General features: G+C 46.1%; 1 long non-coding RNA gene across 1 annotated transcript in view; it reads right to left on the bottom strand.

Annotated features, from left to right (window-relative positions):
• Positions 1-12936, bottom strand: part of LOC109284118 (uncharacterized) — a 31383-nt gene extending 18447 nt beyond the window's left edge. The window contains exons 1-2 of the long non-coding RNA XR_002091454.2: positions 12808-12936; positions 9795-9999 (exon numbers count right to left, since the gene is read on the bottom strand). This is a non-coding gene — a long non-coding RNA (uncharacterized LOC109284118). The remainder of the gene's footprint in view (positions 1-9794; positions 10000-12807) is intronic.
• Positions 12937-13420: the final 484 nt, after the last annotated feature.

The following is a 13420-nucleotide window of genomic DNA, read 5'->3' as shown; positions in this document are numbered from 1 at the left end:
ATTCCTCTTCATTTTTGCTCAAAATTATTGGCTACATTTAATATAAATACACTAGATATTTTTGACAACCGGAAATGACATAACATTTTTCATCAAATAATCTGTCCATCCAAAAACTTTCACCACGCTTTACTTGAAACAATATGATCTGAGAGGTCATACCTTTTTGCCTTAGCTTTTACTACTTCGTCCTCTCAAGATGAGGACCTTTATACTGATCAAGCTGCCTTCTATCCAGGTATCTTGATGTAAGTAATGACATTAGGGAGATTTCTTCATCCTACCTCTGGTACCTGTGGGTCTTGAGGGAAGGATTGAAAGCACCAATATGAACATTGCCTACACTGCATGCTGTAGGCCATGACCTTGTTGAGGTACTAAACTGAAGAGGCAGTTGTTTCTCTGCTTCCTGGTGTCACAACCCAAGGGTGTGATTTTTGTTTTGTGTGTGCTTTGGCACCACCGAATTATTTTCCCGCCAAATTATAGCTTTCTTTGCAGTGTCCATTTCTTCTTTGCAGCTAAGAAATGCTCGTTGCAAAGAGTTCCCGCCATTTGTATGATAATTCGAGCCCCATTATTGGCTTGCGTGAAATTATTCACACGTGGCGGCTAGCGATTGGCTTGCTAGACGTATAAAAAGCTTGAGTGGTTTCCGCCCAAGTTGGAGGACTCCAGGAACACCAGGAGGAGGAGACTTCACGCTGTGTGAAGATCTCTAAGCGCTGCGGAGCCTATCGGACCCAGCGCATTTCAAGCAGGCAACAGAGGTCTGATCAGCCTCTAGCCTCTCCCCGACGCCGTTTGCAATCCTCAACGTATCCCTCTCCCTGCGCGCAAAAGGATCCACGGAGCCTCGACAACTCCGTGAGAGTGATCGAATATTGTCTGAGTCCTCAAACGAGGATTCAAGCGGAGTGTGCCTGGGAAACTGTCCAGCCTACACCACGACCATCTTCGGTGTAAGTAAACAATCTTTAAATCAACCACTAAGCGTGTGTAACTAATTCTAGCATGCCGTCTGTTTTCTCCGACCCAGCGTGCCCGGGCTGCTGGCCACAGCCTGCGCGGCGTGAAAAAGGGCCGGGATCGCTCCCGGCCAGCACACCTGGGAGCTGCTCAGAAAACTCTCTCCTATCCTTCTCCCCTGCTACTTAACCAGGAGAGCCTGTGGGCCATGTAGGGAGTTTTGGGGAGCTGTCACGGACTGGGTCATTACATGTCCCCCCCCCCCCAACAACAGCTCGCCAAATGTCCCTATGTTGGATGGGGCTATAGGCAGGTGGAGAGCTGGTGTGGGCATGGGTGTGTGGCAGCTTCAGCAGAAGCAGCTTTAGTTGGGGCCCTCACCACCACCAGCACCACCTCTAGGCCACCATTCTACCCTGAGCAGGGGCTGGAGCTGCTGCTTGGCTTCAACATTGGCAGCTCAGGCATGGAGGTGGGGGCAACTGGGCAGAAGCTGCTGCTGGGCACCGAAAAAAGTCAGACCTGGTGGCAGGTATGGCTGCCTCCCCCTCACCACTGCCAGGCCCTTTGTGCTGTGGCACCCTGGAGCCCATGCTGGGGCTGCCATGTGGCTCCTCCTGGCCACAGCCACTATCCCACCAGGCTTGGGGTGACCCAGAGGTGGGGCTGCTGGTGGTGGCAGGGGGAGCCGCAGGGCAACCCCAGCATGGGCTCCAGGGGTTACAGCAAGAAGGACCTGGCAGTGGCAAGGGGGAGGTGGCCATGCCTGCTGCCAGGTCCTGCTTTATCCTGGCACCCAGCAACAGCTTTTGCTTAGCCACCACTGCTGCTGCTTATTGTGGCCAACATGGGCAGGTCCAGAGTGGGTGCTGCAGGGACCCAGAGGACTTTGGGACAAAGATTCCATTTGTTTTGTATTTTATCTGGACCTATTTGCCATTTTTAGTAGCATCTACTTGGAATGACTGACCAGCAATAGGAATACCTTTTGTACAGAGCTGTCTCTGGGCATTTTCCCTCTGAACAAGAATGTGGAACCTTGGCTTTTATACTTATGTAACCTGGGCGGTACTCAGAGATATACCCCCTCTCCAATAAGGGATCAGAATGGGTGCTGGAGTGCTATGGGAGGCATAGCTGCCTGAGGTGTGCAGCTCTCCTCCTATTCCCTATATAGTAGAGCCAGGACACCAATTGGGACTGAACCATATACCATTTAGTAAATGGGGAACAGGGTTGGGATATAATATACATGCCAGAGGGTATAGGAACTCTAGATAGTAAAGGAACACTCCTCTGGGTACCCATGGGGACCGAGGGGAGCAAAAGGGAGTCACGAAGAGTTAGGCATACATATGCATTTAACAGAGAAAATCAAATAACAAAGCTTGAGGTGCAGGGTTCAGAGAACGGAAGGCATAGGGTTCACAAAATGTAAGTGCAGACACCCCAGAGGGGTGGGGAAGAGATGAGGGAGAACCCTCCTCTCCAGTGGTGATTTCCCCCTTCCCCTCAACTCACCCCTGAGTTACCTTGACTGGGAAACAAACCCAGAGCCTTCTTCCCCAGTAGAGACTCCCTCTTCCCTCAGCTCAGCCCTGAGTTGCCTTAACCAAGAATTGAACACAGGTCTCCCACATGGCAGGCAAGGTTCCAGGCATCAAGGCCCAGGCAGCTCTGTGCAGCTCAGGCTTTAGTCCTTCCATGACCCTCCACGTGCTGCCTGCACACTAAGCTCCCAGCTTCTCTGTCGAAGGGTCGGGTGCCCGAGCCACTGCTTGAGACTTGGGGCTTGGATCCCCACTATGCGCTGCTCTGCGTGCTGGGCTCCCAGCTTCCCTGCCGGGGGTCAGGAGCCAGAGCAACCACTTGCAGCTCAGGACTTAGATCTTCATCGCACACCACCCTATGTGCTGAGCTCCTGGCTTCTCTTCCAGGGGTTGGGAGCCCAAGCTTCCTGCAGCTTGGGTCCCCGCCATGCGCTACCCTGCGCACCAAGCTCCTGGCTTTCTTGCCAGTGGTCAGGAGCCCAAGTTGCTGCCTGTGGCTCATTGGGGCTTGTGTCCCAGCTATGACCCACCATATGCCAGGTGGCCAGAGCCGAGCCACCTCCTGTGGTTTCAGGGCTCTTCTGGGGCAACGGCTTCACCCTGCTGGCCAGCTCTCACCAGCTTTTCCAGGCCCCTCGTCTTCATTCTTTGTTGTCGGTCTCTCTGGAAGCCAGGCATGCTGCCCTTTTATCCTCTGGGGCTCAAACTATCCAAGCAGGGAAGGGAGATTTTAGGTCTTCGCCCAGGTCCAGACTCTTCGCCTCATCCCAGGTAGAGGCAGGGCAAGCCCTCCACCTGAATGGTGAGGGAAACTTTTAAACTATTACAGCCAGCGTGCCAGCTTCCTTTGCCAGTCTGGCTTGTGGAGCCACCCCTGGCAAGCCTATCACACTTATATGAATGTACTTTATTTGCCCAATTCATGTCAAACACAGCTTTGCCTCAATGTTAAGTTTCAAAATAGCAGGCATTAGTAAACATATGAAAGAAAAAGATTCGGAGCAAAGAACATAAAGTAAAAGAGTTAAAAGACTGCCTCAAAATCTCCTGGTGGGAGGGAAGGCAGAGTGTATAAAGGTTAGCGGCTTCCTAAATATTGAAGAGTAATAGATGATCCAAGGATTTTTTCTGGCGGTACCTCTTGTTCCAGGAGTAAAAATGCTCCAATGATATGCACCATTAGAGAAGAATGTGACAGATAGAAAGAAAGACTTGCTTTAAAGACCTGAGATAATGTGCCTCACCACTAATATTAAAGGTTTCTCCATCCAGACAATCTACAGAATAAGAAACATTTTTAAAAAAGCAGTACTGACTAAAATATGCTCTTTTATCATAGTTGCCTGAAAAAGACCACTGAAAAGCTGGATAAAGTCCAGGCATCTAGGAGGTAGAACACAGAGCTCCAGAGCCAAAGATTTGGCATCTAAGCCAAACTGTGCTCACCGAGAAAGCAGGAACTAAAGACTGCATTTTCATTATATACAGTGATGTTATCCAGTAACAAGCACTTATCAAGCAGGATCCAACAGCATCCAAGGAGCCCAGGGAAGAGATCAGAATTACAATAAGGAAAGGCCTTATAGGGTCTCAGACAAATACAGCTGATGTCAGTATGGTTCGTGATGTAAACAACGGACATCCTGATACAGTTTAGTAGTAATAATGTGAAGCATTATGTTCCCCTTTCCCCACTCACTGCAGTTCACATCTCAGCAAGACCTAGACCCATTCGTTCCTCTAACACAGCTCTAAGCTTCTGCATTGACAAAGCATGCTTGATTGCCAGGACTCACCCCAGCAAGGTGCTTAACACCTTGACTTGATCCACAAAACCATATACCCTTTGAAGTTACACCCATTTAAATTTGGGTGTAAGAGTAGTTCTGCTGACTTCAATGAACATCCCTTAAAGATGCTCTACGTTAACCAAAATGCTTAGCCAAGGATCTAATGATGTACCATGTAAACCACTCCAGGCTTGACATATGCCCGCCTTATCCAGATATGGTATGGCAGCAGAAGGGAAAATCAAACGTATATTTAGCACAGCAGCTCTGTACCACCTGAAGTTTTCCCCTACACTGGCAAAATATTCAGTTGCTTCTTTCTAGGAGTCCAGGAACCTGCTCCAATTCTCCTGCAACACAGAAGCCAGGGTGACAATCCTTTAAACTGCAGAGCAATTAGGCAGCTGGCATTAATTCCAGCCTGAGGGCAGGGAATTCTACCAACAAAAGATTAGAACAAGATACTATCTATGCCTCTCCCTGGTTTAGGGCCAAGCTAACAATTTAGCAGAAAACCAAACAGCCAGAACCAGACTTGTTCCAGTCTTTATAACTGTGATGGAAAAAAATAGTATGTGTGATTAAAGGCTTGTTCATAATGCATATGGATGAGAGGCAAACTAAGGCATGAGCCTATGAGTGCCTAAGCAACCATAATTCTGGCATGGAAGTAAAGTACAGACAGTCAAAAAGCCTGAGGGAGAATCAATTCAATCTATGCAGCTTCCTCTAAGCTGTGTAGACTGGACCATTAACAAACAGAATACAGGTTCACTCATCAGTTGGCCAAGGCAGACAGATACCCACACTGACCACACACATCTCCCAGCTCTGCTAGGCTGTAAATGCTCCCCCCCTGCCCTTGCAAGTCCCCACCTATCCACCGCAGGGGAGGAGTGGGGAGGGGGAAATGGACCCTGACTGGTAGGTTTAGCAAGGGGGCAGGGGTGAGGTTTTGCAGCCCAGCAGAGTCACACTGTGGAGGAGAAAGCCCTCACCTCAGGGGCTTCCCCCCTCACCTGCTGTGCAGACCTCAGCTTGGGGGAGCCAGGGCCAGAGCTTGGGCAGGGAGGGGTCTGTTCCCCTCCTTGCCCACCCCCCGGCCATGACCAGCAGGGCTGGGGAGACTGCCTCAGTTCTGTGAGAGTGGGGGAGAGGGAAGCAGAGGGAACAAGGCTGGATGAGAAGAGGGAGTGGGGATGGATGCGAGGATGGATGCCTGGCCTTGCCCCCCTCCCCAGCCTGCAGGCCCCTTGGAGGCAGAGGGGAAGGAGTTGGGGGAGCAAGGGGTCCAGATCCGATGTGGCAGGTGGGGAGGATGGAGCAGGGAGAAACAGGGCTGGAAAAGGAGCAGGGGCAGGTCCAGACACAGGGCTCCGTCCCCGCATGCTTCCCCCCATGACAGTGGGGACTGAGGAGCCAGAGCTGGTGGGCGAGGCGCTGGAGGGGAGGAGGCCCCCAGGGCTAGAGGCAGAGCAACCAAAGTGCAGGGCACTGGGTGATGGCACTCTGTCCTCCTCCCCCGCCCCCCCATATCATTCTAGATGGGCAATTGGCTATTCCATATAAAGATACATATGCCATCTATAGAGCATTTGGTTGAATGTTTCCAAATTTGGATCCTGTATCAATATTTCAACAAAAGGGTTCATTTTGTCCCAAAAGTTACACAACTAGAATCCCCTTTTTGGATGGGATACAGTTTTTTTACACTGGAACATTTGCCAATAGCTTCCTATATTTCACCAGGTCTAGTCATGTCGTGATATATGTTTGCATCACATCACACCTTGCTGTTGTTGGAGGAGGGGAATGGGGAAGACGCACAAACAATACATATGGGAAGGAAGTAACTTGTCCTTCCTTCAGTGTTTCTTCAATCACCAGCATTTGCCCTTAGGTTCAGTTTGTGTAACTGATCCAGTGTGAGCTTTTGGGGGATGACACTGATTACTAGAAAATATTCTCAGTTTGGATTGCTGAATTTGGGGCTGCAGTCTGAATCCCTCTGAGCTTTCTCTAATCTAATCCATGAAGTACAGTGTATTGCCAGCATTTTTTTTTCTACACCAATTACAACATTTTAAACAAGAAGGTATCAAAGCCATCTGACTAGCAGTACACACTAGGATCATCATTGCAATCATTTACAAGTATACCAAAGGCCATGCATTCAGCAATCATAAAACCAGTGAAGAGTCAATGAGCTATGCAAGGTTAACAATTTACACCTACGCAATGGTGAGAGCTCTGAAAACCCCCCCCCACCTTTGACTGGAATCATTGAAAAGCTTTCCATTGGGTTCCAGTTCAAACTCAGTTTCCCAGAAATGAATATTGATTTTTTTTCTCCTCTCTGACACTCCTGTCATTTCTCCTGCCTAAACTAAGTGTGATTTATACTGTTAGAATGATGCACTTACTGATACTGTTGTCAGATGGCTCATTTAATAGAACACTCCCATCCTGCTTTTGAAAAAAAAATACTGTAGATTCTTCATCATTACTCTGTCGGTCTAGGATCCTGTCATACGTTTAAGTTAGAAAGTTTTATGCAGTTGTATACAACTAAAATGTAATACTTTTGCTATATACATTTTACAGCAGTATTTCTCAACCAGAGTACCACAGTAACTTGGGGTGCCACCAGAACCTTTGAAGAGTGCCCAGAGGCATGAGGAGAGTAAGCAAGGTATGAGGACATAAGTAGATGGGTGCAAACTCAGGCTTGTCCCTGCCTTGTCAATCCCGCACCCCCACTGCCTGGCCCCTCTACAAGGAGGTAAGCATTTATTATATATATATATATATATATATATATATATATATATACACACACACACACACACATACACACACACACACACACACACACACACACATTAGTCTTCAAAATTGGTTGCCACTCAGTTCACAAAAGTTATGGTGGGGTGCTTTGAGTCCAAAGGTTGAAGACCACTGCTTTACAGCATACTCTGTTTTCACAGTAAACAGATTTAATACAAAAACTTCAAATAATTTAATCCAATATGAAACTATTTAAGCACTATTACACCCATTAAGAATGTGCCAACATTTTACAGATTTTACTAAATGATGCAATTTTTGTTGGAGGTGGCAAAACAATTTTTGCCTATAAGGTAATGGAAAATTTTCTTTTTGTGGGTAAAAAAAATTTCTGCCCCTCTGCTTTTCCTAAAACTGTTGAAACAGTGTTTTACCAGGTCATCTCATCTACATCGTTCATTACTTGAATATGATGGGCCTTTAATTAATTGTTAACACATACATTTGAAAATTGCATCTATAAATTGGATTATCACTATATACTCAGATTCCCAGTGATCTTCTGACTGATTTACTTCAAAGCCCTTCAAGCACACAGGGATAACCCACATGGCCAAACTTTCAAGCATCCATCATAGGCAAATCTAGGATTTTGGAAAAAAGGTGTGGCAGATGCGACTGGCACCATAGGAGTGGTTGCTAGCCCCTCAGTGCCCAGCCCCAACTTGATCCATATGACAGCCACCTCCAGTTCGAGGTGCTCCACCAGACATTACATGGTCCTCAGTTGGGTAATATGCTGCCAGCTTCAGTTTTGCACTATCCCAGATGCATGGTTCCCCCAAGAAGTCTGGGAAACAGGAACAGATCTTAGTCCATGGAGGAGCCATAGGGGTGAGGTGTAGTTGGAGGCCCCACACCAGTAGGAGCAGGTGCAGAAAAGGGGAGCTACCCACAGCCACCATTGTTCCCAGCTTGTCTGGGAGTTGGGGGAACCCCAGAACTGGTTCTAAACCACTCCTGCCAGAGGCTGCAGGGAGCAGCACAGGAGCAGGTGCAGGAAGGGGGAACCTGCCTACTGCTGCCACTGTTCCCAAGTGTGCCCCATACCCCATGAATCTTCACTTAGAATTTATAGTATACATCAGACCTAATCCTGCATATGCAGTGAAACCTACCTCATTTCTCATGAATAAGATCACTTATACATTCCTATTATTCTCTTCCCCCTAAGAATGCACAAAGCTCTCAGTCTTGCAGACTTCAGCACGTGCAGTAACTGGCACCTATGTCAGTAAGCTCCCCCACTTCAATTGACACTACTTGTGTGTTAAATTATACCTGTGCTTGAGTCACTGCTTTGATCACAACCAACATCCAGGACAAGAAAGATGGACAGTATAAATGAGAAAGAAGAACTTTTATATCCCAAAGTGCTTACCAAATACAGCACATAGACCCTGCTCTTTCACACGGGCAGACCCTTATGTTTCACTCTGATGACAATGAGTAACCATTCAGGAGCAAGGGCCTGACTGGTTAGAGCCCAGTAAAGAAGCAGGGTTTCAACAGACCTGTGCATAGGACTCCAAAGAGATTCCCTTTCCTTTGACAAGAGATATACTTGATCGGCAGCTAATTGCTTTTCAGTGAAAAAGAAATGCCAGATGTGTTTCCAGAAATAGCCCTCTACATATTTATTTGTTGCAAAATGGATCACAGCTCAAAATTATAGTACTGATGAACACGTACAGCACACTTCACTGAAATCACTAAGCTCGACACATCTCAAACCTCTTGGAAGAATGTTATCTTGCTGATCATTTTTGAAGTGGCTATCACAGAGAAAGAACTTGTATTCTGGACTGAGACAGGGTGCTGTCTTCAGCTTCCTTTTTTTTTTTTTTTTTTAAATAGACTGGTGAGTGTGCTGCTATCAAGTCTTGCTGAATGTTCCTTCTCTGGGGATCAGCTTCCCACCCCCCCAGCTTTTTACTCTCCTGCCACATCTTGATGTTACTTGGTTCTAAAAAAAAAGAGGGAGGCTGACCCATAGGTTCCCAGACAGGCTCCAGGCTCACCACCTGTAGGATAATGAGCTATTGCCTTAAGGGCAAAAATGCATGCTCCTACCTCCCTTTATATGCCCTGTGCCTCACAGATATTTTATAAATGTCTCTTTATGTTGGGGTCTCAGCCACTGTGGGCTTACTCCCTCTCTCTCTAGCTAGGCCTGTCAGTCAAAACCCACTAATCAGGGCTTGACTCCGAGGCTTTAGCTCTCTAACTCGCTTGGGCTCAAGGCCCTCCATTCCATACTTTCCACAACACCAGGCCTACTGGCCCTTCTACACTGCACCCCTGTGGCACCAGGCTGTTGGGGCCTCAGGCCCCTCTGGCTTTACCCCTCTTTCTGTAGTTAGGGCCTTTCACCTAAGTCCACCCACTAGGACCTGGCTTCAAGGCTCCTATCTCCCCTTCAAGTGACCTCAGGCTCATTGCCCTAGTGCTGCACCTCTAATGCATCAGGGCTTCTTGAGCCCTCTATCATGATGCCCCTCGGTGCTAATGAGGTCTCCTCCTCCCCTACAGCCTCAGCTACAAACCACTGGCATTTTAACATTAAACATAAACCATAGGCCCCTATGGCCATATAATGAAAATAAAAAAAAATAAGAGAGGCAAAGTGCCCGCGTACATGTGATTGTGATTCTGTCTCACAGCATGGTGTATTCTTCCCAAGGAGGCTGCCGCAGATTCTCCATAGTCATCGGGAGTCTCCTTCTCTGCTGCCTCCCTGGCCTTCTCCACTTGTGGCTTATATGGTTCTGGCCTTCCCCTTCTTGTCACCCGACCAGCTGGCAGGGCTCAATCCTTAACCCCTGCTTGACCGGCTGCTGCACCTGGAAGGTTCTGGATTTAAAGGAGCCGCCCTGTTTCTTGATAACAGGGCTAGGGTTCCCTGTTACAAGGCCACTCTGCTTCCTGGTAACAGGGCTAGGGTTCCCTGTTACATGGACCTATTTATGTAACTTGCTTGAAGTTTTTGCAATTTTTCTTTTTTTCAAAGGGGATTACCTTCTTCATGAGCAGGCAATGGCCAAGTGATTTCAAGAGAACAAATCCTGGTGGCACTTAAGACATAAATGATTAGACCCCTTGTTATCTAAGTCCCAAGGTCAAGTCATCAAATATGACTGATTACATTTTCTAATGGTTTCTCCATGCTCATTAAAAAGCACTCAAGTATTCAAAATCACCTCTGGTCATGACATTCAAAACCTACCCAATGTCTCCTGACAAGCAGAAATATATTCTCTAATCTTTAACCACATACACAATAGATAACCACTTGTAATTGGGTTCAAATTGATTTCAGGTGGCTTCAGAGAAAAGCAATTTCTACAACAGATTAACCTTTTAATTAAAAAGTATTAAGGATATTATCAGGTGCAGAAATTCTGCTAAAGCAGAAAATTATACTTCATTGACATTCATTTATGATAAAATAGCTGATCCATTCCCAGGTCATTATTCATAGTTTTATCATCTTTTTTGAATTTGATGAGCATTCTGTAAACTCTAATTAACTGTTGTAACATTTAAAAAAAAAAGACATGTAGCCCTTAATTGAATGACGGGGCATCACAGAGCTCAAGACATCCTTTTGTGAGTATTTTTAGCAAAGGAACATTCTCTACGAAGGATACAAAGGACAGCCTCTCTAAATGCAGCACTAACTCTAATAAGTCCTGTTGATAACATGCTGTATTTGTTCAAAAACAGTACTGTGGCTTTAACATTACAATGTCACTCACACGATATACAAAAACGCAAGACCTAAATTAATCTCTTCATCCAGAAAAATTAAATCTGAAGCAGATTAGAGATTTCACTTGGCAGACTCTTAACTGGAGCTCCCAATATAAGTTAGGTTTCCATGTATATAGTATCTGACACACAACCAAACAGGAGGGTTTTGTAGTGAAAATATGCATTAAAAATTATATTGTAATTACACTTCAGTTAGAACTGCTACATTCTCTATTAGGAGTCCAATCTAGGTTTTAACAGAGTTCAAATGTAGCTGCCAGACCTATGGCGCCTGAGTGAGTCCACTTTGATGTCCAGTTCTTGATCATGCTTACACACGTCAAGTTGTAAGGGAATTTAGATCCAGAATCATACTGTAAGTGGCCTTTGGACCATCCTTGTAAGAGGTCTACCAAAGTGAAAATAGGGATCATTTCCTTTTCCTCTAACAGAGTCATCTTCTACCAGAGATTATCTTGGAAGGCAAGGAAAGAGGAGGGAACAGGTACTTATAAAAGCAGACTTTGAACCAGATAGCCTCATTAAAAAAATCTGGAAGTGTTCACCCACAAGAATTAGACAAGGTATTCATCCTTATGCACTGCTTCAATTTAGCATGCTGTACTTTCAACTACATATAATCTCCAGGATCCAATTGAAAAAAAAGAACCTTTCAATAGTTTTGTTGCTTCTTCTGGATTCTAAGTAAAAAGAACATTTCTTTAAATGGTAAAATAAATAAATAAGAAAGCCACTCCCTTCCCTTTTCTCTCTGGTACCTCTGCTATGCTAGTACAAAGCAGGAGTATAATTAGGGATGAGCAAGTGGAGCAGGCCTGGGTGCCAATTTAGATGGGGTGCCCACATGGCAGCAGCCACTGCTGTGTAGGAATCCCACAATGAGACAGTAGTAGCCAGGGGGGGTCTGGGCTTTGATTCTCCCAGGTCAGGATTCTCTCATCAGAGTATCAAAATTACTGGTTGCACCACTGGTATAGAGTTTCACAGGCAAAGAGGACATGTTTTAGTGGCAGACCCTTGTTCAGGTAGCTCACATCCTTGCAGGCTTCTCCTTTTTTTCCCCAACATCCTCAGCTAGACTGATTATCTTTGGGAGGTAAAAATCATAGCACTGATTTGGGATTCTGTGGTAACTGCTTACAGCTAAAATTATAAGTAAGCAAAGGACTGGCAGAATCTGTGCCAGATGAAGGGCACCTGCACACAGCCTCACTAGGTAGCAATCTTCCTTTGAAAAAAAAAACCCTGTGAAATAATGTGAGCAATATGAACTTTTCCCCCACCACCCCTTCCCCATCTCTCCATAACATTATAATGAATGGCAGTTCATAAGCCACACCAACATTCATTATTAGGTGGATGTATAACATATAGGTAATAGTCACATCCCACACACACTTCTCTCCAAGTTTATGGGAGTTTAGGGCTAGGGACAGAAGTTACCATTAAACCGGTTTAAGTGATCAAAAACTGGTTTAAACCTGTAACATAACAAAAACTCAGTGCACATAAACCACTTTTAAAATGGCTGAAACTAGTTAGATAAACCTGGTTGAATGTAGTGTCAGATTTAACTGATCTGGATCAAACCAGTTTATGAAACTTCTGTCCCAGACTCCTTCCTCGGTCAAGTAAATCAGAGTCCCCCAGCATCCCAGCATGCTTTTCAGCCCGGGGCTGGGCTGAGCTATCTGATCCAGAGAGCAGAGCTGACCCTGCCCCTCTGTTCCCTACCTGGAGCAGGGAAGGCTGGTTGACAAGGGTGTAGGGGGATGCAACCCAGTCTACAGGGTAGTGACTGCCCTCCCCAGGCAAGCCCTGGCTGGGGACTAGGGCCAGGGAGGGGGTTAAACACCCCTTCCTCGACTGAAACTTACTGCTGGCTGTGACCGTGGACCACAAATCCCAGAGGTACCTGGAAGCAGGAAGAGGAAGTGATGAGCAACCCTGCAGAGTCCTGCTGCTCTGATTTTGAATCCCAGAGACCTCTGGGGCAGCAGGAAGAGGAAGTGAACACACAGCCAGAGAGCTGTGCTCTAGCACCCCCTGGCTTCTGGCCTGAGCCACTGCAGGCATGTGGCTGCAATTCTTGAATCAAAGGTAAATGTCTGTTCACTTCTGTTTCAATTTCATCTCTGCAGTTTAGACTAACCTACAAAGACTGAATCGATTCAGCCTCAGGCATTTTGAATGTCTGTACTTAGCCTAGGAGTCAAGAGAGCTTCATTTTAGTAAGTTATCTGAAGTCAGTCTTTTTAGAATAAAGCACTCCTCAGTTCTTGGCTATATCTGCATGGACAAATTGACTAACAAATTTTACATTCCTCACATCTAATTTTTTATGTCTTGTAATTCTTTTTATGTCTTGTAATTCTATCTTCCCCCGAAGTCCCACTTTCTGCCAACCCAAGCTTTATTTTCTTCTGCCATATCAGTTCTTTACTTCCTTTCACCTTCCCCTGATTGTGCATTCATTTTCCTTAGCTTACC

This window comes from Alligator mississippiensis, chromosome 1 (assembly GCF_030867095.1).
Source record: "Alligator mississippiensis isolate rAllMis1 chromosome 1, rAllMis1, whole genome shotgun sequence".
NCBI lineage: Eukaryota > Metazoa > Chordata > Crocodylia > Alligatoridae > Alligator > Alligator mississippiensis.
The sequence above is the reverse complement of the archived record's forward strand: the minus strand, read 5'-3'. Positions and strand labels throughout refer to the sequence as shown.